Raw genomic sequence first — 5,755 nt, 5'->3', positions numbered from 1 at the left:
ACAAATGGTGCTGGGAGAACTGGACAGCAACATGCAGAAGGTTGAAACTAGACCACTTTCTCACACCATTCACAAAAATAAACTCAAAATGGATCAAGGACCTGAATGTGAGACAGGAAACCATCAAAACCTTAGAGGAGAAAGCAGGAAAAGACCTCTCTGACCTCAGCCGTAGCAATCTCTTACTCGACACATCCCCAAAGGCAAGGGAATTAAAAGCAAAAGTGAATTACTGGGACCTTATGAAGATAAAAAGCTTCTGCACAGCAAAGGAAACAACCAACAAAACTAAAAGGCAACCAACGGAATGGGAAAAGATATTTGCAAATGACATATCGGACAAAGGGCTAGTATCCAAAATCTATAAAGAGCTCACCAAACTCCACACCCGAAAAGCAAATAACCCAGTGAAGAAATGGGCAGAAAACATGAATAGACACTTCTCTAAAGGAGACATCCGGATGGCCAACAGGCACATGAAAAGATGTTCAGCGTCGCTCCTTATCAGGGAAATACAAATCAAAACCACACTCAGGTATCACCTCACGCCAGTCAGAGTGGCCAAAATGAACAAATCAGGAGACTATAGATGCTGGCGAGGATGTGGAGAAACGGGAACCCTCTTGCACTGTTGGTGGGAATGCAAATTGGTGCAGCCGCTCTGGAAAGCAGTGTGGAGGTTCCTCAGAAAACTAAAAATAGACCTACCCTATGACCCAGCAATAGCACTGCTAGGAATTTACCCAAGGGATACAGGAGTACGGATGCATAGGGGCACTTGTACCCCAATGTTTATAGCAGCACTCTCAACAATAGCCAAATTATGGAAAGAGCCTAAATGTCCATCAACTGATCAATGGATAAAGAAATTGTGGTTTATATACATAATGGAATACTACGTGGCAATGAGAAAGAATGAAATATGGCCTTTTGTAGCAACGTGGATGGAACTGGAGAGTGTGATGCTAAGTGAAATAAGCCATACAGAGAAAGACAGATACCATATGGTTTCACTCTTATGTGGATCCTGAGAAACTTAACAGGAACCCATGGGGGAGGGGAAGGAAAAAAAAAAAAAAAGAGGTTAGAGTGGGAGAGAGCCAAAGCATAAGAGACTGTTGAGAACTGAGAGCAAACTGAGGGTTGATGGGGGGTGGGAGGGAGGAGAGGGTGGGTGATGGGTATTGAGGAGGGCACCTTTTGGGATGAGCACTGGGTGTTGTATGGAAACCAATTTGACAATAAATTTCATATATTGGAAAAAAAAAGAAATCAGAAACAAATGAAGACTTTAGAAGAAAAGCAAAAGGGGGGAAGGTCAAAGGTGGATGATCTGAGGGGGACCCCAATGTTGGTAAGAATGTTTGAAGAGATCGTTGATGACAATCATGCCATAGTGTCTGCATCTGTGGGCTTAAAACACTACATCAGCATTCTTTCCTTTGTAGACAAGGATCTGCTGGAACCAGGCTGCTCAGTCCTGCTCAACCACAAGGTGCATACCATCATAGGTGTGCTCATGGATGACGTGGGTCCCTTGGCCCATGGCTCCCCTAGGAGGTGGAAGGTAGAAAAGGCCTCCCAGAAACCTATGCTGATATTGGGGGGTTGGACAACCGAATCCAGGAAGTTAAGGAATCTGTGGGGCTTCCTCTCACTCATCCTGAATGTTATGAAGAGATGGGTATAAAGCTCCCAAAGAGGGTCATTCTCTATGGTCCACCTGGCACAGGTAAAACCTTATTAGCCAAAGCAGTAGCAAACCAAATCTCAGCCACTTTGTTAAGAGTGGTTGGCTCTGAACTTATTCAGAAGTACCTAGGTGATGGATCCAAACTCGTTTGGGAATTGTTTCAAGTTGCAGAAGAACATGCACAATCCATCATATTCATTGATGGAATCAATGCCATTGGAACAAAAATATACGACTCAAATTGCAGGGGTAAGAGAGAAATTCAATGAACAATGTTGGATTGATTGAACCAGTAGGATTTGATTCAAGGGGTGACATGAAAGTTATCATGGCCACAAACTGAATAGAAACTTTGGATCCAGCCCTTATCAGACCAGGCTGCATCAACTGGAAAATTGAGTTCCCCCTGCCTGATGAAAAGACTAAGAAGCGCATCTTTCAGATCCACACAAGCAGGATGATGCTGGCCAATGATGTAACCCTGGACGACTTGATCATGGCTAAAGATGACCTCTCTGGGGCTGACATCAAGGCAATCTGTACAGAAGCTGGTCTGATGGCCTTGAGAGAACGTAGAATTAAAGTAACAAATGAAGACTTCAAAAAATCTAAAGAAGATGTTCTTTATAAAAAACAAGAAGGCACCCCTAAGGGGCTCTATCTGTAGTGAACACATTTGCCTTCAAGAAAGTGGTTGGGAGTATCCCAATTCCTCAGAGGGATGAGGTTGGGGGAGTTGCCCAGAGGAACCCATGTTCCAGTTGATCTTTCTTAGCAGAATCTCCTGTGATCTTTTTGAGCATGATGTGTAGGATGCCCACCAGACTGCCTTCATCTGTTGGTTGCTCTCTCCCCAATAAAGCGAGCCCCTTCTCAAAAAAAAAAAACAAAAAACAAAAAAAACTAAACTAAATAAAACAAAACAAAACAAAACAAAATAAAATAAAACAAAATAAAATAAAATAAAATATCTATGTATTCCATGGATTCCAAGTACCTGAAGTTCAGCAGGAAACAATGAAAGCATTTCGTTAGCTCCTCTATCAAGTCAGGCAATCTCTGTTCCATCTCAGGGCCTTTGGTCTACTCATCCCTCAGCCTAGAAGGTTCCTCTCCCTTCTCTGCAACTGGTTAACCCTAACACAATCTTAAGTATTGGCTTAAAGTCTCCACAGAGCACTGGAGATGCCAGAATTTATGTTTAGGAGGGACTTTGGAGGAAAAGGGAAGTACACTGGGGAACTTTTTGCCTAGCAAGTCCAGTTTTTACTTAGATTTTATTTTCATTTAGGGTGACATGGGAGTTGGCTAAAGCCTCTTCAAACCAGAACTTCCCTACTCATCCTTTCACAAAATTTTGTAACAGTAATCACTTTATTTGTTTGTTAGTTTTGAGAGAGAGGGAGAGAGAGAGAGAGCGCGCGCGCTACCTAGGGAGAAGGGCAGAGGGACAGAGGGAGAGAAAGAATTTTAAGCAGGCTCCACGCTTGGTGCAGAGCTGGATGCAGGGCTCGATCCTATAACCCTGGGATCATGACCTGAGCCGAAATCAAGAGTCAGATGCTCAATCAACTGAGCCACCAGGGTGCCTACTTTTTTATTTATTATAAACCCCTGCAGAGTAGCACTTCAAAAGAATGGAGAGTAAGCTTTATTCATTACTATATCCTAATGCCAAGCCCTGTGCCTAACACTCAGAAGTTACTCATTAAGAAATGGTTCAGTGATTTCTTTTTAAATCCTAGAAATATTTTTCTGCAAGGGCAGCAGTGATCTATATTAAGAATGGTTTAGGGGCGCCTGGGTGGCGCAGTCGGTTAAGCGTCCGACTTCAGCCAGGTCACGATCTCGCGGTCCGTGAGTTCGAGCCCCGCGTCGGGCTCTGGGCTGATGGCTCAGAGCCTGGAGCCTGTTTCCGATTCTGTGTCTCCCTCTCTCTCTGCCCCTCCCCCGTTCATGCTCTGTCTCTCTCTGTCCCCAAAATAAATAAACGTTGAAAAAAAAATTAAAAAAAAAAAAAAAAGAATGGTTTAATTCCTACAGTTATGAAGAGGTTTTTGGAAGTGAGGCAGAAAAAAATAGAGGGATCTTACTGCTCCCAGAAGAATTTTCCTAGTGGGATTTTCCCCAGGAGATGTTCTCTCCACAGCCAATGGAGTAAGATGAAAAGGAATGGTCCAAAAAAAGGCCATAGACCTAGATCCTGAAGACACTCATGTGGGAACATCAGGTTTAAAGCCAGAGGTTGGGGCTTCTTAGAGACCCAGGAGGCCTAAGTTGTGCTGGAGAGACTAGAAGCCAAGTAGCAATGCTGACTTTAGAAATGGAAAGGGAAAAAAATCACAAAAGGAGAATAAAGGTTTGCATATCCCACAAATTATTATAGCACAGGAGTAAAACTCAGCTGAAAATCATGCTACATTCCAAGTACAAAACCACAACAGGCAAAAGGGAAGCAGTTCATCACACACACACACACACACACACACACACACACCATTCCCAAGTCCATTCTTCTTCCTGATCTTACCATAAAATCAGAACTCTTTCCTACAGCCAATTATATAATCAGACAGGTCCCCTTCCTCAATCTATCGCCATTCTCCCCCTTGTCTTGGCTGAAATGTTACTTCCTCAAAGAGCTTTCTCTCTAACTCTCTAATGCAGTATTTCAGTCTTGTCACTTTCCTTCATAGTATTCATGTCTGGCACACAAAAGATCCTCAATAGATGGCTTTAGAATTAATTTAAACGTTCACACTTTTTCGTACCAAATGATTTAATCCAGGATGCAAGTGTTCATCACCAATGGATGACAAATAAAAATTATAAGAGTAGAAAGTCTTAAATATTAGATATAGGACCTGAGTTGTGGCAGAATCTTAGGTAATGCTGCAAGAACATGACAAAAGTAGGAACATCTAAATCCTGTAGAATACAACCAACAAACCAATCATAATTTTGGTGCTTCAACACAAATTATCCCTGGTTATATTTTCTAGATTACCAATTGGATATAAGGATATTTATATTATCCACTTGGCATTTAGACAGGAACTAGCATTCTTTGAGTAATATCAGATAACTCATTTTTATATCTTTCATATTTTCAGTAAGTCCCTGATCTGTTTGTTGAAAAATGACAAGAAAAAATCGGGGGGTGAGGGAATGGGGCTCCCTATCCACTGACTGCCTCTCAAATAACAATTTCCTTTTTCTTCCTTGTTAACAGAATCCTGATCTCAGACCTTCTTTGTGCTTCAGGGTTGGTGAGCCCAGACCCATGGAGTAAGTTATGATTGACCTAAGTCAGTGGTTCTCAGTGGGGTGCTTGATTGACTTTGTTTCCCAGGGTATATTCAGCAGTGTCTGGAGACATTGCTGATTGTCACATCTTGGGAGAAGTGCTATTGGCATCTAGTAGGGACAGACGAGAGATGCTGGTCAACATTCTACAATGTACAGTTCACTAGTCCCCCCAGACAAAGAATTATTTCTTCCAAAACACCAATAGTACCAAGGTCAAGAGATGTTGCTCTAAGGTAATCAGTGTGGTCCCAATCTCCTTGGTCAGTGATGTATTCAAGCATGGGTCTGTGATGCAAATCTAACTAATAAAATACAATGGGAAATCTACTAAGATACTTCTGGAAAGGCTTTTTCTTACCATTAAAGGAAGATATTCATTTTCTGTTGAAATGCATTACTTTCCTAAGTAGAACCGTATTTACAAACAATGAAAGAGAAACATACAAAAAGAAACAGTCCCTCCCGTGGCTAGATGTCATTGCATTTGTACATGGTGTCTGGTACTGTGATTGCAGTCTTGGGATCATGACAGTTGTTAGCTGAAGAGAGCATAAGAGGATGGCCAAGCAAAAAGGTAGAAGTAACCTGCATCTTTGATGTCATCATTGCACCTCTGACTTAACCTTGAGCCTTCTTGTTATATGAGATAATCAATTCTATTACTACTTAAGTTATTTATTTCATAGGACTTTCTAAAAACATTAGATGGCACAAAAACAGACACATAGACCAATGGAATAGAATAGAAACCCC

The 5,755-nt window shown here is 41.8% G+C and overlaps 1 pseudogene; it reads left to right on the top strand.

Moving 5' to 3' along the window:
• Positions 1 to 1,258: 1,258 nt before the first annotated feature.
• LOC121026476 (26S proteasome regulatory subunit 4-like) lies at positions 1,259 to 2,554 on the top strand (annotated as a pseudogene).
• The last annotated feature ends 3,201 nt before the right edge of the window (positions 2,555 to 5,755 follow it).

This window comes from Herpailurus yagouaroundi, unplaced genomic scaffold, assembly GCF_014898765.1.
Source record: "Herpailurus yagouaroundi ecotype Mexico unplaced genomic scaffold, PumYag 110410, whole genome shotgun sequence".
NCBI classification, from domain to species: Eukaryota; Metazoa; Chordata; class Mammalia; order Carnivora; family Felidae; genus Herpailurus; species Herpailurus yagouaroundi.
Note: the sequence above shows the minus strand (reverse complement) of the source record. Positions and strands in the feature narration are given on the sequence as shown.